Genomic DNA, 27,758 nt, shown 5'->3' with positions numbered 1-27,758 from the left:
AAATTTCAACAGACTGGTAACTACCAATGCAAAAAACTCAAAACAAATAATAGTCCTAGATCAGGAGACTTCACAGGTGAATTTTACCAAACATTCAAAGAAAAATTAATACCTATCCTTCTCAAAATACTCCAAATAATTAAAGAGGAGAGAAGGCTCCCATACTCATTTTAGGAGACCAACCTTACCCTGATAGCAAAACCAAAAACACTACAAAAAGACAAAATTGCAGGACAACACCTCTGATGAACACAGATGTAAAAATCCTCAAAAAATGTTAGCAAACAGAATTCAGCAATACATTAAAAAGGTCATATACCATAATCAAAAGGGATTTATTACTACTTGATGCAAGGTTGGTTCAATATCCAAAAATCAATTGAAGAGATACACCACAGAAACGCAATGAAGGATAAAAATTATATGATCAACGTTGGCTGGGTGGCTCAGTTGGTTGGAGCATTATCCCATACACTGAAGGACAGCAGGTTCAATCCCCAGTCAGGGCACATACCTATCCAGGTTATGGGTCAAATCCCTGGTCAAGGGGCATACAGAAGGCAACTCATCAATCAATGTTTCTCTCTCACATTGATCTCTTTATCCTTCTTCCTCACTGTCTAAAATTCATAAATATAACCTCAGGTGAGGATTTTAAAAAATTATATGACCATATCAAAAGATGCAGAGAAAACATCTGACAAAATACAACATCCATGTATGATTAAAAAAAAAACTCTCAGCAAAGTGGAGATAGAAGGAATACACTTCAGTATAATAAAAACCTTATGACAAACACACAGCTAACATCATACTCAATGGTTAAAAGCTGAGACCTTTTTCTTTTTTAAGCAGGAACAAGACAAGGATGTCCACTTTAACTTTTATTCAACATAGTACTGAAAGTCCTAGCCACAGCAATCAAACAAACAAAAAGAAAGAAATAAAAGGCATCCAAACTGGAGAAGGGGTAGCAAAACTGGTATTATTGCAGATGACATGATACTATATAGAAAGAACCGTAAAGATTCCATCAAAACTACTAGAATAAAAATTCAGTGAAGTAGCAGGATACAAAATTAACATTCAGAAACGAGCATAATTTTATACACCAATTACAAACTATCAGAAAGAGTAATTAAGAAAGCAACCCCATTTACAGTCACATCCAAAAAAACAAAATACCTAGAAATAAATTTAACCAAGGAAGTTAAAGACCTGTATTTGGAAAACTATTAGACATTGAAGACAGCAATTGAAAAATAAACAAGTAAATGGAAGAAAATACCATGCTCATAAATAGGAAGAATTAACATCATTAAAATGTTCATAGTAGCCAAAGCAATCTATAGAGCCAATGCAATCTCTATCAAAATTCTAATGGCATTTTCACAGAACTACAATAAATAATTCTAAAATATATATGGACCCATAGAAGCCCCCCAAAAGCTAAAGCAATCTTGAGAAAGTATAAGTTGGAGGTATTACACAACCTGCTATCAAATTATTTTACAAGGCTATAGTAATAAAAACAGCATGGTACTGGCATAAAAATCAAAACATAGACCAATGCAGCAGAATAAAGAGCCCAGAAATAAACCCACACCTATATGATCAATTATTTATGACAAATGAGGCAAGAATATACAATGGGATAAAGTTAACCTCTTCAATAAATGGTGTTGGAAAAACTGGACAAATACATGAAAAAAATGAAATGAGACCACTCTATCACATACAACAATAAATTTAAAATATGTCAGACCTAAAATCATAAAACTCCTATAAGAAAACACAGTTAAATAAACTCTTTGACATCAGCCGTAGCAATATTTTTCAGGCTACATCCCCTAGGGCAAAGACAACAAAAGCAAAAATAAACTAATGTGACTAGATGAAACTAAAGAATTTTTGCACTGCGAGAAATTCCATCAACAAAACAAAAACCAAACCTACTGAATGGAGAACATATTTGCCTATGACATATCCAATAAGGAATTAATATCTAAAATATATAAAGAACTCATACAGCTCAACATAAAAACAACTCTGATTTAAAAATAAGCAGAGGATATGAATAGACATTTCTCTAAAGAGGACATACAGATTTCCAACAGACTCATAAAAAGATGCTAAACACCACTAACCATGAAGAAATGGTTACTAAAACCACAATGTGATACCACCTTACCCCTGTCAGAATGGCTACCATCAATCAGTCAATAAACAAGTATTGGCTGTTGGCGAGAATACAGAGAAAAGGAAACCCTCATACAATGTTGGTGGGATTGTAAATTGGTGCAGCCATTATGGCAGACAGTATGAAATTTCCTCAAAAAATTAAAAATAAAACTACTACATGACACAGCAATTCCACTTATGGATATTTATCCAAAGAAATCCAAAACACTAATTTGAAAACAGATATGCATTTCTATGTTCATTGCAGTATTATTTACAATACAAAATGTGGACAGAAAAATATCCACAACTAGGTAAATGGTTAAAGATGAGATAGATAGATAGAATCTATATATAGATAGATAGATCTTTATGTATATCTATATATCTATACATACATATCTACCCATATCTATATACATCAAATCACCCAGGTCTCTATTGAAACATTTATTGAAGAAGATACAAGAAATACTGCACACAGGATAGTATGTCTTAGTCCCCTTCAAAGTAGGCACCTTGGGGCCTCACACAGTTCTCCCAATCGCCATCAGCGCCCCATCATTTTTTCCTAAATCTCATCAATGGACTGAAATCTCTTCCCTTTCATAAGTGATTTTAGTTTTACGAAAAGCCAGAAGATTCAGGGCACCAAATCTGGAGTGTAGGGGAGCTGAGTCACCTGGGTGATTTGATGTTTCACAGAAAAACTCTGCACAAGATGTGATACATGAGCAGGCACGTTGGCATGATGAAGCTGCCAATTACCAGTTGTCCAGAGCTGTGGCCTCCAAATAGTTTCCACTGAGAAATGCTCAAGCTTAGCACAAAATTTGATGCAGATTTGTTGTTCCACTCGCTCATTTTGAATGGGATGTCCACACAGTACACATGCTCCTTCAGCAGTGTCTACCAAACCCACTGACTAGTACAGTGAAGTCATCATTGTTCATGCATGCACATTCCAGTCCATTCTCTTTGGCTGCCAGGTTACATCGATGTTGTGCAAACCATTCTCATTATATTAAAAATGGTTGGATTTTTTCCAGGCAGATCTCATATATAGTAAAATATTACTCAGCCATAAAAAAAAATCTTGCTACTTATAACAACAGGAACGGAGCAAAAGGGTATTAAGCAAAATGAAATAAGTCAAGACAAATAGCGTATTATTTCACTTATATGTGGAATCTATAAAACAAAATAAACACAATGGAAATAAACTCATAGATAGTACAAATTGATGGTCACGGCAGATGTAAGGGCAGTTGGGGTGATAGGTAAATCAGTTCAAAGGGATTAAGAAGTACAGACTGCCAGTTATAAAAAGTTATGGGGATATGAAGTACAGCATAAAGAATAAATATAGTCAATAATATTATAATAGCTATACATGGTTTAAGGTGGGTGATCAGAATGATCACTTCATAAGGTACACGTCTTATCACTATGTTGTATACATGAAACTAATATAATATTGTGTGTCAACTATAATAGAAAAAAAATTTTTTTAAAGTCCTCAACCAGCAAAAAAATTAAAACTTGCTGAAGGCGTAAATGATGGTTTGTATTGTTTCGCAAAAGTATTTTTAATTGAGGTATGTACATTGTTTTTTAGGTATAATGCTACTGCACATTTAAGGGACTACAGTTTATACTACATCACAGTACAGCATAAACATAACTTTTACATGCACTGATAAACCAAAAATTTCTGTGGCACAATTTATTGTGGTGGTCTGGAACCAAACCCACAATATCTCCAAGGTATGTCTGTGTGTGTGTGTGTGTGTGTACATATATGTGATATATATACCTATGGCATGTGTAAAAATATATATATATCTAAAACATATATACATTTAGCTAACTATTTAGAATTTTAGAATACTTCCAGAAATGTTTTCTATACATATTAAAATCACTATTTATACAAATATATATTATATGAAACTTTCATGGGACAGTCTTCTAACCAGATGTTTGGGAAAACTGAAGCCTGCCTATCAACCAAGAGAGCTTTCCCAGACAAAAGCCTATTATGACGAAAAGGAACATTTGCCCAACTGACATCAGCGAAGCAGAGAGTTTCTAATAAAAATGTGGCCAAAACCTGGAGGCCTACAGTTTGAACCTGTATTTCGCAGCTATCATGCTCTAGCAGCAATGCCAGGCTAGCACCATCATCACTCCTGCCCCTGGGACCAAGCACAGCCTGCAGGTCCAGATGCAGGGAAATCAGGTCTCCTATTGCTCAAAAAGTATCAGCTTCCACAAAAACACACCCAAGGCCTAAAAAATCCCCAAACCTGGCAAGAATCAGTGACAGACTGTGGTTTCATGCAATGAATCCAGTGGAAATCCAAGCTCTGGACTAGTAATTTATTATGAGCACTTTCAGCTTGTGTTAATAAAAAATACATATTTTTCAAAATTAATATAGATAGTATATATATTTATGCATACATTATATAATTTTATATACATTATGATTTTAAAACATATTAAAAAGTTAACTATAATAAATATTCTAAAATGTTAAATGGTTTTATTAACAGCGGTAAGATTATCAGAGATTAAACAGCTTGACCAGAATCACAGCAACTAAGCAGCAGAGTTGGGATTCAAACAGAACCAGGCTTTCGCTCTATGCTAGTCTGATTCTCCATGTGATTTTTTGTTTTACTTTTTATCATGGAAAATTTAAACATACATTTAAAAAAAAGAGACTAGCATAAGGAACCTCCATTTTCCCATTACCCAGCTTCGACATTTTTTCTCGTTTCAACTACCTCTCCTCCGCAACTCAGTTTTATGTTGTTTTTTAAAGCAAACCCCAAACATATCATCATTTCATCCATAAATACTGTAGTCTGTAACTCTACAATGGACTTTGTACCCAGCCCAAGTTCATGTTTTTTATATTGTTTCAAAAAATGTTACAGTTCATGTATTTGAATGAGGATCTAACCAATGCTCCAGTAGAAAGGAGGGAGGGAGAGAAGAAAGGTGAAATAAAGAACAAAAGCTACCTTCATAGAAATATATATGCCGGTATGAATATGGAGAAAGGCTGAGAAGGTCAGACACCAGAGGTTAACATTATTGGGAGAATGAGACCAGAAAGGGTAGAGGGGTCAAGGAAATCATGTTTTTAAATACATTTTTATATTGCTTTCCTTGTGACAGTGAGCATGTATATAAATTTCTTAGACATGTAGTCTACCTTGGAATGCACAAAAAGGCCAATTCCAAAACACAGTATGGAGCAGCGCTTACGGATGGGGATCTAAGGCACTACACAGATTCCTCAGGAACACTGACCACACATCTCCTCTCAGCAGCTGTGGATCTATTCATTTCTCCTACAAATCAATAATCTTAGGAAAAGAATTATCACAAATAATATCCTCTAAATTTTAAAAAAGGGAGGAAAAATGTATTATACCAAGGTTCCTGTTAAAGAAATGTCCTCAATGGTCTTGGCTGGGAGTGTATCATACTCTTTCCTGTACTCATAGCACTAACCAAGTCCCAGATCAAAGCAAATACTTGGTAAAATGGTAACTGGGCTGAACAGATCTGGGAACACATTAGCTCACTGGCAACTCCATTCTTTTGGTTCTTCAATGACAGCAGCAAACCTTAAGCCATATGGAATTCCACCTATGAGAAACCGCTGAGATGTGGCCTGGAGAGAGATTTCAGCCTGCTATGTCCTACTGCAAGAGATACACCATTCCTTGATAAGCCTATGCACTATTTTTTAAACCAGTAAATCTGTGCCACAATAGTAACTGCCGAAAACCATTATAAAAGTTGAGAGTCCTCTAACTATATCCTGAAAGCTTACTCGATCAACCTGACAGCTCCCCTTAATACTAAATACAGGCGTGCTAAATATAATAAAGACAGGTTATTTGTTCCTGCCAAAGCAAAGAATTAAGAGATCAATCAACTTAACCACAAAGACCTGAACAGAAAAACTCTTCTATGGGTTGCCTATGGGTGTCAGGAGACTGAGTTCAAATGTGGCCTCAAACTGTAAGGTCCAAGAGGTAAAAATTTTAACATTCTATATTACTACTTCATTAATGAAAATCAGAAACTCTAATGTGTAGAGTCAGATCTTTAGCCCTTTTTTCCCAACCCTTTTTTCCAAAAAAGTATTTTAAATATTTAAATCAAAATGATTTTTACAACTCATAAATCGTTGCGTTAGAAAAATACCTATTTCTTGGATTAAATGCTCCACTCAAAAGACATTGGGCAGCTGAATGAATAAGAAAATATGGTCTGCATATATGCTGTCTACAAGAGACCCACCTTAGAACAAAAGACCTAACAGGCTGAAAGTGAAGGGATGGAAAAAATATTCCAAGCAAATGGATACGAAAAAAAAGCTGGGGTCTCAATATTTATATCAGACAAAATAGACTTCAAAACAAAGGCCATAAAGGGACAAAGAAGTCACTACATAATACTTAAAGGGAGAAGTCCAACAAGAGTATATAACATTTGTAAATATATCAGCGCCCAACATAGGAGCACCTAAATATATAAGGAAAATCTTGAAGGACTTCAAGAAAGAGATCTACAGCAATACTGTCATCATAGGTGATTTTAACACCTCACTGTCAACAATGGATAGATCTTCCAAACAAAGAGATAGAATCAACAAAGATATTGTAGCACTGAATGACACTCTACATCATATGGACTTAATTAATATTTACAGAACATTTCACACAAAAGAAGCAAAATATACAGTCTTTTCAAATGCACATGGAACATTTTCAAAGATAGACCACATGGTAGGATACAAAACAAGCTTCAACAAATTCAAGAAAACTGAAATCATGTCGAGCATGTGCTCAGATCACAATGGATTGAAACTAGAAACCAACCTTAAGGAAAAAACTCAAAAAACATTCAAATAATGGAGACTAAATAACATGTTACTAAATAATAAATAGATCAACAATGAGATCAAGGAAGAAATCAAAAAGTAACAGGAAAAAAATTAAAAGGAACACCCAACAACCAAAACCTATGGGACACAGTGAAGGCAGTACTGAGAAGGAAGTAAATAGCAATACAGGCCTACCTACAGAAGATAGAAAAATCTCAAATAAACAATCTAACCCTACATCTACAAGAACTAGAAGAAAAACAACAAACAAAGCCCAGAGCAAATAAAAGGAAGGAAATAATCAAGATCAGAGAAAATTTAAATAAGAGACTAAAAAAATCAATTCAAAGGATAGTGAATCCAGGAGCTGTTCCTTTGAAAGGATAAATAAAATTGACAAACTTTTAACCAGACTCTTCAAGAAAAACAGAGAAAAGACACAAATAAATAAAATCAGAAATGAAAGAGGAGAAGTTACAACTGATTCCACAGAAATACAAAGGATTTTAAGAAATTACTATGAACAACTATATACCAAGAAATCAGACAACCTGGGAGAAATGGATAAATTTCTAGAAACATGCAATCTTCCAAAACTGAATCAAGAAGAAACAGAAAGCCTGAATAGATCAATAATACTAGTGTAACTAGGCAGTAATCAAAAAACTCCCCCCACACAAAAGCCCTGGACTAGATGGCTTCACAGGCAAATTTCACCAAACATTCAAAAAGAACTACGATATTTTTAGGACCATAAGACACACCTAGGTTTTAGAGGAAGAAAATAGGAAAAAGAATTTTGAAACAAAAAATGTGGTAAAATATTTAATAACATAATATTTCACCAATGTAAATGTAAGCTACATTCGGACTATAAGACGCACCACCATTTTCCTCCCAAATTGGGGGGGGGGGTCTTATAGTCCGAAAAATACGATAACTCCTATCCTTCTCAAACTATTCCAAAAAACTGAAGAGGGAAGACTCCCAAACCCTTTTTGAGACCTATATAATACTAATTCCAAAACAAGGTATAGACACAATAAAAAAAGAAAACTACAGACCAAAGACTCTGATGAACATAGATGCCTAAATCTTCAACATGATATTGGCAATCAGGATCCAGCATTACATTAGAAAGATCATACACAATGATCACTGTGATTCATCCCAGGGATGCAAGGATGGTCAAATATTTGTTAATCAATAAAATGTAACAAACCACAGTAACAAAATGAAGAACAAAAATCACATGATCATATCAATAGATGCTGAAAAAGCATTTGATAAAATCGGGCACCTATTTATGATAAAAACACTCAGCAAAGTGGGAATAGAGGGAGCATTCCTCAACATGATAAAGGCCATTACAAGAAACCTACTGCCAACATCATACTCAAGGAGCAAAAACTAAAAGCTTTCCCATTAGATCAGGAACAAGACAAGGGTATCTGCTTTCACCACTGCTATTCAACATAGTAGTAGAATTTCTAGCCACAGTGGTCAGACAAGAAAAATAAATAAAAATCATCCAAATTGGGAAGGAGGAAGTAAAACTGTCATTACTTGCAGATGGCATGACAGTGTACATAAAAAACCCTATAGTCTCCATTAAAAAACAACTACACCTAATAAGGAAATATGGCAAAATAGAGGGATACATAGTCAATATTCAGATATCAATGGCATTTTTATCAGAAAGAGAAACTAGGGGAAAAAATCCCATTTATGAAAGCAACAAAAAAATTAAGTAGCTAGGCATAAATTTAACCAAAGTGGTGAAAGACCTGTACCCAGATAACTATAGAACACTGAAGAAAGAAACTGAGGAAGATACAAATAAATGGAAGCAAATACCACGTTCATGGATAGAAAGAATTAACATCATTAAAACAACCATACTACTCAAAGCAACCTATAGATTCAATGCAATGCCTATTAAAATACCAATGGCATAGTTCACAGATCTAGAACAAATATTTGAAAAATTTATATGGAACCAAAAAACACCCTGAGTAGCCTTAACAATCTTGAGAAAGAAGAACAAAGTAAGAAGGATCACCATACCTCACATCAAACTATACCACAAGGCCACTCACTGTAAGCAAAACAGTCAGCTACTGGCATAAGAACAGACACATAGATCAATGGAACAGAATAGAGCCCAAAAATAAACCCATGTCTCTATGGTCAAATTAATATTTGACAAAGGGGACATGAGCATACAATGGAGTTAAAATAGCCTCTTCAATAAATGGTGTTGGGAGACCTGGACTGATACATGCAAAAAAGTGGAAGTAGAGCACCAACTTACACCATACACCAAAATAAACTCAAAATGGATAAAAGACTTAAATATAAGTCATGATACCATAAAAAGTCCTAAAGGAAAACATAGGCAAGAAAATTTCCAACATCCCATGTAGCAATATTTTTGCCAATATATCTCCTAAGAAATAAAGGAAGATAAACAAATGAGATCACATCAAATTAAAAAGCCTCTGTACAGCTAAAGAAACCATCACCAAGATGAAAAGGGAACCAATCATATTGGAAAACATACTTGCCAATAATACATCAGACAAGGGTTTAACCTCCAAAATATATAAAGAACTCATAAAACTCAACACCAAGAAGATAAACAACCCAACTTAAAAAATGGGCAAAGACTGAACAAACACTTCTCCAAAGAGGACAAACAGATGGCCAAAAGACATAAAAGATGCTCATTGTCACTAATCATCAGAGAAATGCAAATTAAAACCACAATGAGGTTACCACCTCACACCAGTCAGAATGGCTATCAAACAAGAAGTGTTGGCAAGGATATGGAGAAAGGGGAACCCTTTTGCACTGCTGGTAGGAATTCAGATTGGTGCAGCCACTGTGGAAAGCATTACAGAGATACCTTGAAAAATCAAAAATGAAACTACCTTATTACCCAACAATTCCACTTCTGGGAATTTATCCAAAAAAAACCCTGAAACACTAATTCCAATGAACTTAAGCACCCCTGTGTTCACTGCATCACCAAAATATGGAAGCAGCCCAAATGGAATATTACTCAACTGTAAAAGAAAAAAGAAAGAAAATTCTACCTTTATAACAGCATTTATGGACCTGGGGAACACTCTGCTAAGTGAAACAAGCCAGTCAGAGAAAGACAAATATCATATGATTTCACTCATACATGGAATTTAATGAACTAAGCTAACAAGCAAAATACAGACAGACTGAGAGAGAGAGAGAGAGAGAGAGAGAGAGAGAGAGAGAGAGCGAGCGCAGGCTGACAGCTTTTGGGGGTAGGGTTGGTGGTGGAGGGATTGAACAAAAAGGAAAAAGGACTCACAGACATGGGCAACAGTGTGTTGACTATAAGGTGGGGGGGGCAGTAAAAAGAGGGTAAATGGTAATAGAAAAAAATACAATAAATAAGTAAATAAAATTAAAAATAAAATAAAATGCCAAGGTATTGTGGTTCTACAGAAAACTTTCTCTACCTTTGCAAGAAAGTCAAATACTCTTGAGGGCAACTCCCACCTTAGTTACCTAGTACAGAATACTGCTCTTTTTCCTGCTCACTGTTCATTCCTAAAAGATTTAGTCCAATAAAAGATGAGGTAGACATGGAGGGATTTGGTTCTATCAGGATTATCGCTTTAGAGTTCTACATCAAATTTCAAAGAAGTTAGCAATGACACTGCTGAAACTCTATAGACAGTTGGGTATAGGGTCCTGCATTATTAACCACTGCAGCAAAGGGTTGAGTGACAAAGAGATAAATACACACATGTGGCATTCTATCGACTATAAGCCTAGAACATTTCACAGCTCCTGTTAAATATTTCGAGTATCCAAGACATAAGTTCAATTCTATTTATAACGATTATTTGACTATGACCATAATTTATCAATCATATATATGTGTGTACATAATTTTCACTTGCTAGGTAAATGACATGGGGTAATGTAAAAGACATAATGTAATGACTACTACTATGCACATATTTTGCCATAATTGACACAAAAATTACATATTGTATGATTCTATCACCATGGGTAGTTAGCTAGTTACTAATAAATGAAGGAAGCAAGGCGAATCAGACATTATCATTCTACCAGTAAGTTACGGCTTCACACACCAGCAGATCACAGCATTGCTGCCCAGGACTAATACTCCTCCCTTCCCCCTTCCCTGACCAGATTGTTGTGGGGAGCAGTGGGAGGTAAGCACGTCAGCAACAGAAGTCAAAATGGCTCAGAAGGAGGTACCTGACTATTGAGGCCCATCAGTCTAACCTGGAAAAGGACTCAATTGGTTGGGAGGCAGCCACAGCAAAAGCCCATAAGTGTTTGATAGGCTGATTGGTTACTGTGGGAAAGCTCCTGGTCCACCCAAGCCCAAGATAATATAGCCCAACTTAACAAAGAAGCTCTCTCTTTCTCTTTTTCTTTCTCTTTCTCTCCCCCACTGCGCCCCCAACACACACTCCCCTTTCATTCGCACATTCTAGCCATAGTTACTATGCAGGTCTAGAAGCCACGTGGACTTCAAAAGCAGCCTGCAAGTAGGAGACTGGGTACAGCAAGGCAGTCTGGAACAGTGCTAAACTAATTGGATGGGAACTAAGACCGCTTAGCAGCCAAGTGCAGGTTCCAAAGGATTAAGCTTCAATATTGAAACAGAAACTCTGGACCCTAGCCTTCGTTTCAGCCTTACTGAATACACAGTTGTACTTTTTCCATGGCTGGATGGACAGAGATGGGACACAGGGTCAGTCTTCTATTTCCATCTGAATAAATCTTGACCCACACCACAAACTCCATGCATGGGTCTGTGGAATGCTCTCCTCATATCCCATGAAAGAGCCCCACTTCCACCAGCAACAATTCCATTTATATAGAAGTTCAAAATAGGTAAAACCATAGAGACAGAAAGTCGATTAGTGGGGGCTAGAGAAGGGGGAAAGGGAAAGGATTAATAGTGGGTTCAGAGTTTCCTTCTGGAGTGAGAAAATTGTTTCAGAATTAGTGGTGATAACTGCACAGTTCTGTGAATATACTAATTTTGCTTTGGAATTATTGGGAGCAGTAGATTATCACTATCACCACAAACATAGAACAACAACAAAAAAAGGAAGCAAGAGGAAATACAGGATGACAGTATGTTTTTAAAAAGCATTTGACATTAAATTCCTCAAATTTTCTGTTTCAAAATCAAATGAGACTAAGGAAAACCATGGCCTGGACTGAAAAAGTTGAGGGAGTGGAGGAAGGCTTTACACACCCAGTGATATAAACTGACTTCATTTATAGTCACGTGTGGCATAATGACATTTCAGTCAACAGCAAACCGCATATATAACAATGGTGCTATAAGATTATATTGGAGCTGAAAATTTCCTACCACCTACTGATGCCGTTAGCCTTTGTAACATTGTAGCATAATGCATCACTGATGTGTTTGTGATGATGCTGATATAAACAAACCTACTGCACTGCCAGTCGTATAAAATTATGTACAGCACGTAGTACTTGATAATAATGACTGTTACCAATTTATGTCTTTACTATACTATTTATCATTATTTTAGAGGTTACTCTTTCTACTTATTAACAAAAAGTTTGCTGAAAAACAGTATGCTGTGTTACGCCTGCTACAGTCTCATACATCCATGTCTCTTGACTGTGTCATTTCTCCTGTTCTTTAATTTAATCTTGTGTTGTTTTATAAGTTTAGTGTACCCTAGACATACAGTGTTTATAATGTACAGTAATGTCCTAGGTCTCCACATTGACTCATCACTCACTCATTGACTCACAAGCAACTGCCAGTCCTACAAGCTCCGTTCATGCATGGTTAAGTGCCCTACACAGTTATACCATAATTTATCTTTTATAACCATATTTTTGCTGTACCTTTTCTATGTTTAGGTATGTTTAGAAGTACAACCGTCATTGTGTTATAATTGCCTACAGTATTCGGTACAGTAACACGTTGGACAGATTTGTAGCCTAGGAGCAAATAGGCTATATACATATAGCCTAGGTGTGTAGTAGGCTGTAACACCAAGGTTTGTGTAAGTGTACTCTGTGGTGTTTGCACAAAGACAAAATTGTTCAACAGCACGTTTCTCAAAACGTATTCTCACCATTAAGTGCACAAGATCATACTGAAATTCAGGGTTAAAAGTAGTGTGAAAAGCAATAAAACAACAATAAAATACATATGTTAACTCCTCTGGAAAATGTCAGTGGCCTAGACTTTCTAATCCTGGACAATGCATCAATAATAACAACTCCATTGTAGCAAGACCGTGGGGAAGATAGGGAAATGAAGAAACCAAACAATGCAAAATCCCAACTGATATTGAGTCTATACATGTTTACTTAAATAACGAAATACTTGATCATCTCTCAAAAAGAATGTTCAGGAATGACAGAGGAATGAAAATCAAGAAACTATTGCTAAGCCATTTATAATGAAAGAATTAGAAAAAACATACTGTCCCAAATTTTATATTATTGCATAAAAACAAAGTTTCATTTGTCTCAGCATGTCAAATCTGTATGATGAAATAAGCCAGTTATCATTGCTTACAAATACAATAACTACAGTAAACAGGCATGCCAAAATCAATGTAGATTCTAAAAAAAAGGTCAAGGTATCAACTGTCAGCTTAAATTGGTTCATTTTATTAAAGCTGTTAAACATGACAGTATGCCATGTAACTCCCAGATGCAGAGCTGAATTAATGTGACCCAAGTTTTGTATAATAGTTTTCCCAATTTCTAAAAATACATCAACATTGTCATTTATGTTAAATTTTCTGCTTTACTTCTCTAGCTCTACCTCAAAAGAAACTTCTTCAAGGCCATATATCTGACATAGTGAAAGCAAAATCATCACAGCACTCAGCAGTATCATTAACATTTCTGAGCTGAGAAGGATTTAAACAGGCAGATGCTATGTAAAGTGCCTGTTGGGAGAGACCTGGTGCAGAGCTGCAACTGCACCACAGCTGTGGGGGATTGAAGCTGCTAGCTTTGGAATCAAGTTTAGGAGGCACAATTCTGGCATCCGAAATAAATTAAACAGTCTTGCTCTCTCTCATCTATCCTGTTAGCAACCTCTGGGCTGAGTGGAGACCACACACTCAGACCACACAGCGCCTGCTGAACTCCTTGCACGCAACATCTACAAGCTGTCACTCGGCAGCACCAAGAAGGAAGAAGGGGTTGGGGGTGAGGGGCCTGAGGAAAGAGGTAGGGGAGTTGGAGAGTGAGAAAAGGAAAGGGAGAGATGGGGAGGGGAGAAAGGAGAGTCTCCTCTACTTCCAGATGGATAGAATGATGTGTGGTTTGGAGAAAAGGAAAAACCTCCCTGAGAAAACAAGCTGGTCAAGGCCTTGTGTAGCCTTGACCTATATTCCCACATACCAATTTAGCAGTTGATGAAGGATTAACAAAGCATCCATTTAATATCAATTAACCTCCTACCCATCACAGGTCAAAAGAGAAAATTACCACTATAAAAGCATTTCATTAAAATAAAGATGAAAGGCCACATTTTCTTATAATTTATAATAGTTAAATAAATGCATTTTCTTTAGATTTATATTACATTAGTATTAACTCATCTGCCTCTTCTCCTTTAATGAAGCACATGATAAATTTAAAGTGTTTCTTCAAAAGAGATCAGAAAATTTTAATTTTATAACTTTTCCACATTTTATTGTGGCACAATCTTTAATTTTTCAAAATATTTATTGGCAGAATAAAAGACAGCAAATTATTTTTTAGCATAACTTCAGACTAAAAATACATATAAAAATAACTGGTAGCAATAATATTAAGGAAAACAAAAACATAAAATGTTACCACAAAAATAGGTTTAGAACTTTTTACTATTCAGTTAAGAAGAATTTTGCTGATTTAAATAGTAGACAAGAAATCTCAACCAAAAAAGTATCTTACCCTGTCAGGTCCCCAAAGGCTCAGCTCAGCTAAAGGGATTAAGGCCTTGAGTTGAAAATAAAGAAGTTCTGATTCATTGAAGACTTTGGAGAACCTTCACCAAAAAGACCAAAGAAAGCCTCCAATGTTAAAGCAATATTCTATTAGAGCAAGCCATAGAAAAGTAAAAGATTTCCCCTAAGAAAACACTAAAAAAAAAAATAAAAAACTTCCAAACCCCACATCTCCCCATGCTACTCAAACTTGCAAATGGGAGCAAATCAGAAAGGTGGAATCTCACAACCCCAGCCCAGTCCCACTAAGTGAGAATCTACACTTTAGTCATTTGTGTGCACATTAAAGTTCAAGAGGCACTAAATAGACACAAGCCAGTCCAGAGTCATCTTGGATCCAAAGGACTCCAGAAAAGTCTAGTTGCAGAGTTGCCTAGTGAGTTTCAACAATAAAATTATACTCAACTAGTATCTCAGGCCACCCAACAACATAATCAAACTATTGAATTCACCACATCTTCCTTCAGTCACGTTCAACCTATCCAAGGATAGTCTTGCCCCTTGGGTCTGGGCTAAGCTAGCCCCAGAGGGATCTTCCAGAGAAATTGAGGAAAGGGTCTTAAAGAACGGTAATTTACTTCCCTCAGTTTTCTGTAAACTCAGATTCTATTATTCCTGAGTAGGGTCAAGGTTAAGTTATATCAGCTCTGTCACACATTTTACCATCTAGCAGCACCAGGTGGGACAGACAAGAGAGTCATGACCTCTTTGGTCCAGTTTTCTCTATTAATCATCTCTCTTCTGCTCCATCTCAAAATAATAATTAACAAAAAAAAAATAGCAATCTGAAAGAATCCATGGGATACAAATTTGTACTACAAAGACTCTCTGGGTCTCAAAACAGACATCTGCAGAAAGGAAGCACTGAACAGGTCAAAGATAAAGCTCCCCTGCTTTCCTGGTTTTCTCTTTCCTTTGTTACTCCTATAAACAAAATAAAACTAAAATATACTGTTTTAAGATAAAAGCAGAAGTATTTATGTTTTAATTCATTTGAAAAAAATCCAATGATTTTTAAAAACATAATGGTAAGTGGTAGTCAGTTTTTTATTATTTTTTTTGGATAGGGAAAAAACTTTGACTCCTGCTACAATATTTGGAGCTAAAGGTTTAAAGGAAAGAAGCTGTACATGAGGTGACTGGGAAAGAATACTGAAAGCAAGATAGTACACAGGGGGGAAGTCTGACAATTTGGCTTTCCAGAGCTCCCACATTAACTGATCTGTTACATAAATACTTGATTACCCAGTTCTTCTTTTAAAAGCACTGGGTTTCATCTTAATTAAAAATGTTAGTTAAAGTCTCCTTTATTTCTCAGGAGCCATAAAATCGTCTGCCTCAGCAGGCCAATTATTTTTATTACATTTCACAGCCAAAAGCTATAGGTCTAAAGGTGGCTGGTCCTCTAACTCATTCCACTAGGTATTGATGACGTACCAACAACTGGATGAACAAAATATTACTTCCTGATATTTTAGAAAACATAACTTTTCAAAAAAAATGTTTTCTTCCACCAGAAAGAGTGGACAATATTATCAAATAAAATTGATTTCTACCTTTGTTTAGTCCATCAAGATTTGGGGAAGAAGAGAGGAATTTTAACAAGGAAATGTGAAATCAAAGGAGGATGATACTTTTTTACTGTTATTGCTTTTCTGATTTGCTTTATTGTCTGTCTCTAAACATGCCTAAAGGCTAACAGGGAGGAGCCTTTGGCAAGAGAAGAACAGAGTGAATTGCTCCAAAAGGCAGGAATGGGTGGGAATACAGAACCCAGGTTCGAGGAACATCTTAATGTAAATACAATCTCTTTTAGTGTAACTGGAGAAAGAGTAAAGTTTCTTGGGAAAAAAGCATGGGATTCTTCTCTGATAGTTCCGTAAATACTGAAGTAGGTGGCAAGATGATCTACTAACAGTATAGATTATATGAAAAGATGAGGGGTTTTGAGAAAAGTGGAAAATGCTTCAAAGAGATTCTGCAAAGAACAGAACCAGGGGGCTTCCGGTCAAGATGGAGACGTAGGCAGACACACTTTGCCTCCTCGCACAACCACAAAAAGAATTAAAACTAAATCTTGAAACAAAAGACCACGCAGAACTATCAGAAAATTGAAGTGTTGGAAGTCCAACAACCAAGAATTTAAAGAAGCCACAATCATCCAGATGGGTAGGAGTGGTGGGGAGGCGAGGGGACACAGTGAGGCACTGAGAGGCAGCAGAACACATATGGGCGGCCCCACATTCACATGTGGTTGATAAAACTCAGGAAGGATACCTTGGGAGTGAGCAATCCCAGCTCCAGGCCAGACCGAACAGCCCAGCCCCGGGTTCCAGTGCCGGGAAGACAAACCCCCGTAACTTCTAGCTATAAAAACCACTGGGGGTTGGGACAGCAGAAGAAACAGCTTGGACTTTCCTCAGGAAAGTTCACTGAAAGGGCCAGTCTTAAAACATATGCAAACCCACCCACTCTGGAATTCATACCTCGGCAACAGTTGGAAGGGTGCTAGTCACATAAGGGGAGTGGGTGAAGTGACTGGAAATAGGCAAGAGCCAGGTATACCCCCAGAAGCCAGGCAGCGGCACAGTCCCTTCTCCAAACCCTCATCCCACACAGAGACACAAAGCAGTACAGTGGTTGCCCCACCCTGGCAATTACCTAAGGCTCCACCCCACACAATTTACTGGAGCCTTTTACAGGGAGTCAAAGCAGCTCTCCTAATATACAATAACAAACACCGTGAGGCTGCTAAATTGAGGAGACAAAGAAATATGGCCCGAATGAAAGAACAGAACAAAACCCCAGAAAAAGAACTTAAGGAAATGGAGATAGCCAACTTATCAGATGCAGAGTTCAAAACACTGGTGATGAGGATGCTCAAAGAACTCATTGCGTATGACAAAAACATAATGGAAGAAATGAGGTTTATACTAAGTGAAATAAAAAAAGTCTACAGGGAACCAACAGTGGAGAGGAAGAAGCTGAGAATCAAATCAATGATTTGGAACAAAAGGAAGAAAAAAAGCATTAAATCAGAACAGCAAGAAGAAAAAAGAATTAAAAAAAAATTGGGGACAGGCTTAGGAACCTCTGGGGCAACTTTAAACGTACCAACATATGAATCATAGGGGTGCCAGAAGGAGATGAGGAAGAAAAAAAAATTGAAAACTTCTTTGAAAAAATAATGAAAGAAAACTTCCCTAATTTGGTGAAGGAAATAGACATACAAGTCCAGGAAGCACTGAGAGTCCCAAGCAAGCTGGACCCAAAGAGGACCACACCAAAACATATACTAATTAAAATGCCAAAGGTTAAAGATAAAGAAAGATTCTTAAAAGCAGCAAGAGAAAAGCAGAGAGTTATCTACAAAGGAGTTCCCATAAGACTATCAACTGATTTTTCAAAAGAAACTGTGCAGGCAAGAAGTGACTGGCAAGAAGTATTCAAAGTGATGAAAAGCAAGGACCTAGAACCTAGATTACTCTATCCAGCAAATCTATCATTTAGAATGAAAGGGCAGATAAAGTGCTGCCTAGACAAGGAAAAGCTAAAGGAGTTCATCATCACCAAGCCATTTCATTATATGAAATGTTAAAGGGACTTATTTAAGAGAAAGAAGAGCAAAACTATGAACATTAAAAGGGCAAAAAATCATAACTATCAACAACTGAATCTAAAAAAACAAAACAAACTAGGTAAATAACTACAGCAGGAACAGAATCATAGATATGGAGATCACTCGGAGGGTATCATTTGGCTGGGAGAGGGAAGGGGAAAATGGGGGAAATGGTGCAGGGATTAAGAAGCATAAATGGTAGGTACAAAATAGACAGGGGAAGGTTAAGAATAGTATAGGAAATGGAGAAGCTAAAGAACTTATATGCATGACCCATGTACATGGCCCTAAGGGGAGGGATTGCTGGAGGGAAGGGGGGTACTGGGTGGAGGGGGGCAAATGGGGAAAAAATTGGGACAACTGTAATAGCATAATCAATATATTTTAAAAAGAAAAAATAGAGAATAAAAGAAAGAATAGAACCAAACACTGAGGAAGAAAACTCTAGAAAAGTCTTTGATGGTCAGTTTAAATTGGTGAACATGAATTTATGGAAGTACAAATCTATATACTAGGATTTTCCCTTGCTGGTCTCAGCAACTCAGTTTATTCATTAAAGAAGATAAAGAACTGCGATGGTCCAGGGCTAAGAATTTGACAGCAGGAGGAAACAGATGGATACTGGTATGAGAGTGACCAAAGATGCAATAAAAGAACAGTTGTAATTGAGCTAACTAAGTGGGGCTTAGAAAGATGAAAGACTATATGTAAGCAATAAGCAGTAGGTCTGAGCTTTGAATTTCAGAGGTGGACCAGTTTCAGGCTGGGGGACATCAGTTCTACTCCCCCACCCCAAGCACATCTCAGGCAATTATCATACCCTTCCTCTGTGGCTCCAGCTCTCAGTGGACTCTACTTTCACCTTTTGTCTCTTCCAGTTGTTGTTAGTTTCTCTTCAGGCCTCATTATCCCTTGTTTGTTCCCTCGCACTGCTATGCCTCTGAAAGTAGTCCCTTTATTAAAATCTCCTTACTAGAAAACTGTCTGGAGGAATTCTGATTCCTGAGGAGACCCTGACTTATCCAGATACTCATTATGTCAATCACATGGGGCTTTCAATTAAGATTAAACTAAAGTCAGATATTCCTAGCTTCTTGTCTTGTCTTTCAATAAAATTATAATACAATAAAGTTAAAATCATACACCCTCCAAAATCACAGAACTCTGTAGGAGGAAAAAGCGTTAAAAAATTTCGTCAAAGATGAAACTAAGGGCCAAACCAGCCAAAAGCAGCACACCTAGCAAGTAATAAAGGGAGAACTCATTCAGTGTAGCACAATGATTACTAACGCTAACTTTGTGCCAGGTAACATTCTAGGTGCGTGCTTGGATTCACCTTGTGCCATATATATTCTAATTAACTAAAATCCAGTTTTTCCAAGCCCAGGTGTCCACTGTTCTTTCTATTATTGGCACAAAGATTTACTGTAAGGGGGAAAGAGTAAGCAGAAGGAATTACTTAAACCAAAACTATAAATAAAGCAAACTGTATGGCCCACCCCCCTAATAAGTTAAAAAATGTTCATAAAGTTTCAAATTTCTGTGCCTGACCTTCAAGTCACTCCATAATTCAAAATGAACTCACTTAACCAGTCAGTGGGCCTTTTTTCCTGGTGTGCTACCCAGACGTTCATTTGCCTTTCCTGTGAAGGACCACATTCTTCCCATTAAGGTCTGACTTCCATGAAGCCTTCACAATTACTATACTCCAATAGATCCTTCCCTCTAAATTCTTGCTGTTCTTATAATACTACAATTTAGTTTTTAGCTGTTCTTTGAGAGGGCAAAAATGACCCCTTAGAATAGAGGCTAACATTATTTTACTCCCAGTGTGTGTCAGGCATATGCCAAAATTGGGAAATACAAAATGACTGAGACTAATCCCCATCCAGCAAGAGCTTTATCTTTTGACAGATACGTAAATACAAGTAATAGCCATAACCCCTAAGACAACTCATGGATAAGACAAATGCTAAGTGATTATGAAATTCACTGAGTTAGAAATTTTCAAATGAAAACAACTCTTAGAAATAATGTATGTCCTGGCTTGTGTGCCTCAGTGGATTGAGTGCAGGCCTTTGAACCAAAGGGTCACTGGCTGGATTCCCAATCAGGGCACAGGCCTGCATTGCAGGCCAGGTCCCCAGGGAGGGGCACACGAGAGGCAACTACACATTAATGATTCTCTCTCTCCCTACCTTCCCCTCTCTCTAAAAATAAATAAAATCTTTAAAAAAATAGAAATGAAATAATCTAGTTTTATGTATCCTCTGAGTACAGGAAAGTGGAGCCTGAAACCCAAAGAGGCTAAGTAACTCAGCCCAGGCTACAGTGCAGATGGGTGGTTGCTTTGACTTCTCAGCCAAAATATTTTTTACTGTAATTTTCAAACTGAGGCCCAAGAATACCTGTGTGCCCACAGCTACAAGGTTCATAATTTCCCTACAACTGCTTTATGTGTATGTGTTTATATCAATAATAATTATTTTAAATTAACATAAACATAAACTGAATCATGTGATTATAACTGAACACTACTACACCACTGGATTTCACCAGACACTCCAAGGGATCCATGAACATATTCTCCCGGGCTGTGAACAATTCATATTCCATCACACTACTTAGCGAGTGGTCAATGTTATTTGCCATTCCAGTCCATTTCAAAATCCTCTCTAGTCAAAAATGGCCTAAAACTCATCCATTCAATAAACAGTTAAGCTCCTACTATGTAGCAGGTGCTGTACTAGGAATCCTGGTTAGATGACGAGGAGTTAGCTGGAAAATGGGTGGAAAAGTGATTGAGAAACTAAATGTATAACCAAAATTTCCAATACGGCTTAATGCTGCCACTGCCTGACACTAGAAATTGTCCAAAATCCTTTAATAGAAGACTGTCTCTGCCAAATTTTTTGAGTATCCATTTCTTTTCCCATGTTTTATATAACAAGCTCTCAAATATTTGTGGAATAGAAATTTAACATAGCAGATTAACATGAGTCTTTTTGAAAGAGAATAGGTCAAAATGTTATTATATTTAGTACATGAAATTAAATGCTTGACAAGAAAAAAAATCATTTTCTGAACCTCCCAATCGTTTTTCCAAATTATAATAGGAGATCCTCTGCTTCTCTGCTTAAAATGATTGTTTCTACTTAAACAGAACATTTAAGTACTCAGCACATCATCCTCTTTTTATTACCACCCTTTGAATCAACAACTTTTAGCGCACAGATGATCCTTTTGGATTTCAGTTCTTTGTTAGTCACTTACACTGAATCTGCCCAGAATGTACTAATACATTATTAATCATTGGGAGATAGATCCACATTAACCAGAGTTAGAACTACTTTCCCAATATACTGCACCCAGATGATTTATTTAATTAAGATGTGGTTGATTTTTACAGGATTTCTCTAAAGTTTTCCTTGTAGGTTTACTCAGATTCGTAAAAACAATGAAACAAATTTTCTCATACTTATTGGTATGATTAACCTTCAGCGACTAAACCTAGCTTATTCCCACTTAAAAACAAGCTCTTTCAAGAACTGTTCGTTGGAATCAAGCAGTGTCTCTTTACTAAACGTTGAAGGAGAGGTTAAATGTGGTTGGGTGCGCCGCCCCAGAGCCTGACCCTGCAGGGTCTCAACGACAGCTGAACAGTAACCTGACTTCAGGCTAGTCCCTTCACTCCGGGGTTGTTCCCACAGCAGCACCTACCTCCAGAAGAACCGAACCCGTCACAGGAAAATGCTTAAGACAGTGACAGGCGCCTAGGAAATGCCCAGTCTAGCTCTATGCTGAGGCAGAGGTAAGCAGGACATGCCTCACACCCGCTCTGCACCAATATATTCTCGAGCCCCGTCAGTGACAATCGCTCAAGGGCGTAAGGGGGCGGTGACGCAATACAGGACACCAAGAGGGTCGGACGGTCGGAGTTGGAGAGGCCCAGCCGGCCGGAGTAGGAGAGGCCGGGGCCCCGCGCCCGGCGGAGGCAGCGGAAGCACTGCACCGCCCCTCCTCCCCCTCAGGGGCGGAGGTCTGACGACCGGCGCCAACAGCCTGCCACTCCCACCCACCGCTCCGTAAGCCGGGGCCGCCGCCCCGCATGTTCGTGCCTCCCGGGTTGGCCCTCAGCCAGGGCGTCCAGGCTCCGATAAATACCTCCTGCAGCCTGCCTGCTGCCCTTCTGGCGCGCTCGGACGGAGTCCCGGCCGCTCTCCCGAAGAGCTCTCTGGCGGCCGGCCCTCCACTTCCGCCCACCGGGAGTGCCGAGGGTGTCGATCCGCCGTGTAGCAGAGCGCCGAGTTTCCGACGGAATGGTGCTGGATGGGGCGGGGACAGGGCGGAGACCTGGGATGTAGAGCGGAGGAGGCAAGGATGGTGCTTAGAAACCAAAGCTGTTGGAGGTGAGGTGACTCTCGAAAGCCACAGGACCCTGGAAATTGTGGAGGAGAATGCCACTCTACTGCGCGAAGATACTAAGAGTTTATCGTTTAAATTCAGCCAACACTTCTGTGGCATAGGCGCTAGATGTAGAAAGATGGATGACGGGCATTCACCTTTCAGGATCTCCCTAGGCTGAGCGTAGCCGGTGGTTTCGCAAGAGGACAAGGAATCCCTTAGGGAGCTACTGCACAGTCTAGGCAGGAAATGACATGGGGATGGCAGAAGGTGGTGCCGGGAAAATGACAAAATACGTTTTTGGTTGCTTCTATTTTATTAGGAAAAAAAAAAAAAAAACCTAGCAAGAACATCCGTGAAAATGGAGGATGAGGGGCAAGGAAGGTTTGAGGAGAGTGAAATCTTTGTCTTGGATATTGTAAGACAAACTGTCAAGAAACTGTGATAAGGTTAAAATGAAACCGGTCATCATGTTTTTGTATGTTTTGCTGCTGTAATGTAGGTAGTAGAAAATTAGTTGTAAGCAAGGTTGGAGTTTTACAAGGCAGAAGGATCAGGGAGCAAAGGAGTTGAGAGTCTATGCAGAGAAATGACATGGAGAATGATAGAGTTGAAGCTTGTGTTACAGGGTTTTTAGAGGGATTTTTCTGGTCATCCTGGAATTGGCCACTAAGATTGGGAAAAGGTGGCAGGTAACTAGGGTGATCCCATTCTGTGTGAGATAACTGGTTCTTATTTGTTATCCTGGCTTAATTATCAAAAGTGCTCCTGTTTGGACAATATATGGTCATGCTAACGTCACTCCACATTACAAAGAGAGCCTGAAACAATTGGGGTCAGACACTTCTTTGAGGCTTACAAAGAATTCACCTAACTGGCTCTGGAACCGGGTTAGAACCAGGCATATAGGAGCCTGTGTTTGCTGCCATGAGAGTGGAGCTGAGTATCAGGACAAAGTTCTTGAGAGTTTACCTGCCACTGGGACTATATATGATCAAGAGGATGTTACCTGCTTCCAGACCAGAAGTTTCCAAAGATAAGAGACTTGTTGGAGTGCCTGGTTTCAGCTGAAGGGAGAGTAGCATATCCATGAAGCGGAGGCATAACCATGGTGAGGGTGTTGCCACCTCTCACCCCAAACAAACTTCATCTTTGGCCCATCTGTATGTGTCACATGAATGCCCACGAGGGAGCATCCACACCAGTATCCAGGATGATTTGACCAGCCTCTTTCCAGGGTCACCCAGTGTTTGTGCAATGGACCTATGAATGGAGTAGCCATGGTGGCAGGGATGGAGCTGCCTCTCAGCAAGGCAGATTCTAGACAGTGTGACCACCCCCATCAGCTGCTGTGGCCAATGTGCAGCCAGTGTTATTATGCCTTCCCACAAGAAGAGCAGACAGCCACAGGTGGATCAACTTGGTGCCAAGTTGATTTCCACAAACCCAGATACATATCCTGTGTTTGTGTTTGTCTTTCTGTCTGCAGGGCCCTGGCAAGCAGTGCTCTGATTTATCACCATGGGATTTCCTATATCACTTGGGACCAGGGACCCCCTTTAGAGTGAAAAAGATATGACAAAGGGGACAATACCACAAGATCCACTGGTTCTGTCATGCATCACACACCCAGAAGCTGGTAGATAGAATATAATGGTAGAACATTAGAACAGTTTCTAATGTCACAGCTAAGGCTCTAGCCTGGGAATAACATTTTGCAGGGTTGGGATGCTATGCTATGGGAAGCGATATATATTTTGGCACATATATACCAGGGTGCTGCATCCCTGAGTCCCTGATAGAGTCCTGGCTCTTCTAACAGTGGAGAACACTCTGCTAGGTACAAAAACTTCCTTTAAAACTAAAGGCCTCTCTTCATTTGGGCTCCTCATGTAGGCAACAAAAAATTGATCCCATCATCAGGAAGAAATAGGAGCAGGGAAGATTATTTCTGGAACTCAGACACTCACTGGACATCTTTTACATGCCTGGTGATATCAGTTAATGGGCAGTGCAACAATCCTGGCAGGGCGGGGCATGGCAACCAGAGCTTAGACCATGGACTGGGACAAAAGAACAAAGGTCTGGGCCACTTCATCAAGGAAGCAACCTAGGCCAGCAGAAGTGCTAGTTGAGGGTGAGGGGAATCTAGAATGAGGGATATAGGGAGAAATAATGGAAATCACCATGACCTTGGGACCAACTGTAGAAGTCCATAGCTCAACTTAATACTCCTGATGTGGGTATAACTGGACATTAGCATGAAGAATCAGTAACAGGACAAACTGAACACAACACGGCATGTAAGGGATGGACAGTAGCAGAGGCCACCAAAGCTGCCCATACTTCTCTACTACCCTTCTGTTCTCTGAAGTCTTATTTCTGGGAAAGCCTGCCCCTTTGTACCTGTGCAAAGCTGGAAGAACTGACCAGAGTTCTATTGGGCCAGAAGCAGGCTTCAGCCAGACAGGCTACCTCTCCTTTGGGGTAGCTGGGAGGCATGTTATCCAGTGTATTCCAGAACTCCCCTTGAGACTGAGCTCTAGCACCCTCAGGAATGCCTTCCCAACACACCTGTTATTGGCTTCCTTTCCTTTTCCTACTGACTTCCCCACTCCCCTCCTTGTGCTTCCTGCTATCCCCTCACGTCATAAAATACAGCCCTTGAAAACGTATCTCAAGGATGGCTTCTGGGCGAGTGCAGCCAAGATATTATTAAAGACCAAAAACAACCTATGTTTACCATATCTCAACTATATTTATGTGTTGAACTTGCACACCTGTAAGACAAATACATCCCTAGAAAAAGAAGGTAATATTTTGCACAGACACTTTGAGTCCTGGGAGTTAGCATGACTTCGTTTTTCTCTCCTTTACATCAGAAGACATGTCAAAGTGTTGCTCCAGCATATAATAACCCAACTGCCCCAGGATCATCCATTTTCAAACACACAAGAAACAAGTCAGAGACCTGGTGGCGGATATTGGTAGGAAATTAAGTTTTCTGTGTCCTTGACAGTGGTACCCTGCTTATGGTGAAATTAAACCCATTTCTTATCTCCCCTTTGGGTCTCAGTGACAAGCCATTTCTCAAGTGAAGCAATCCTACCATATTAATGGCTCGTGAGGACTCACACATCTTTCCTGGATTAAAAAAGAGAGGCAGAGACAACGCGGTATTCCTGAAACAAAAACATTCAAAAGAGGAAAGAGAATCATTTACTAATATAAAAGTTACTGGTAGTGTTCTTTTTCTTTTCTTAAATTTCTGGTCTGTATTCTAAAGCCAGCTAGCAAATGTTGATGCAGTATATGCAGAAGCTGTCGGTAAATAAAAATGATCAGACATAAGTTGCAGTACTATCTATTGAGGCAATTTGATATTACTATAGCTTTGTATTTTCATTTCTGCCTCATATTTACCATAGTTCGACCTAAAAAAGATAATTTAAAGCATGAAATTTCTGTGATTTAAGTCTTAAGAAGCACTATGACAGGCACATTTCCTGCTCTTTACATTTTTTTAAGCATTAAATGAACACCTATAGTGTTTCATACTGCATGGCGTATCAGTTTGTAGTGGACCATAATTTGTATAGAATCTAATCCTCAAAACAACTATAATTTTCCATATCTTGGTAATTCTTCTTTTTTTTTTTTTACCAAAGACTGACAATTGCTTGGTCTTCTGTTTCTAAGCCCCTTGCTGTCAGTTTCCTTTCTTATTTTTCCTTGTGGATACCACAGAGCCTTATACAGCAGGTATTCAACACACCCAATAGCACTAACCACAACTTGTACATATATTATTATCCATTTGTTTACTTTTTGGGGTCTCCTTCCACTAGGATATAAGCTCCTTGAGGGAAGGAACTGTATATTGTTCACCCCTGTCTCACACATAGTAGATGGTCAATGAATAAGCATTGAATGCAAAACTAAAAATAATAATAAGAGCAATACATGATGATAGTGGCAGAATTAGGCCTATTTCCAGTTGCCTAATTCAAAATATGCTTTATGAGCACTTAAGGGTACAAAAATGTGAGCAAAAATTGACATGTAACTCTTGACAATGTAGAGATGATTGAGATGTTTCACCAAGCACCATCCAATTTTGTCATCCTTCACTGGAGGCTTTTATGATTTAATACCACAAGGACAACTTAAAAACCTCAAAGGCTGTAACAATTAAAACTATTTTAGCAGTTCTCAGATTGGACTTATTGGTTCAGGAAGCCCCTTGCATCATTTTGTTTTTAACTTAATCTTCCTATTGTGTATTTCTAGCAAACGCATCTACATGGACTTCAGCACTTACATTTCTTGTCAGTTTCAGGACTCTGTATATACAAAGTCCTCAAAATAGTCAAATGTCTCCAATCAATTTTACAGCAAAGCTGAGCTCTGTGGTTTTCCATTTACTTGCTATTGCATATTTTATTTTTAAAAATTGTAAATAAAGATGGATCTACATAGAAATATGGTGTTTCGACAGTGTTACTCCAACCATATGGTCACTGCTGCCACCCAGCACAATCATGCAGCTGTGTTTACCACCTGTGTTTATATCCGGGTGTCCCTGGACATGGGTTGTGTCTGTAGGTGGTCT

General features: G+C 38.4%; 1 protein-coding gene across 7 annotated transcripts in view; it reads right to left on the bottom strand.

Annotated features, from left to right (window-relative positions):
* EXOC2 (exocyst complex component 2) overlaps positions 1-23,051 on the bottom strand; it is a 254,795-nt gene extending 231,744 nt beyond the window's left edge. For 4 of the 7 annotated variants that reach the window (XM_045189117.2, XM_045189121.2, XM_045189122.2 and 1 more), the window contains exon 1: positions 22,907-23,051. The gene's annotated coding sequence lies outside the window, so the exon portion shown is untranslated. The other 3 variants (XM_045189119.2, XM_045189120.2, XM_045189118.3) reach the window with 3 other exon arrangements.
* Between the last annotated feature and the right edge of the window lie 4,707 nt (positions 23,052-27,758).

The sequence above is a fragment of the Desmodus rotundus genome, chromosome 3 (genome assembly GCF_022682495.2).
Source record: "Desmodus rotundus isolate HL8 chromosome 3, HLdesRot8A.1, whole genome shotgun sequence".
Lineage (NCBI taxonomy): Eukaryota > Metazoa > Chordata > Mammalia > Chiroptera > Phyllostomidae > Desmodus > Desmodus rotundus.
This window is presented reverse-complemented; position numbering and strand designations above follow the sequence as displayed.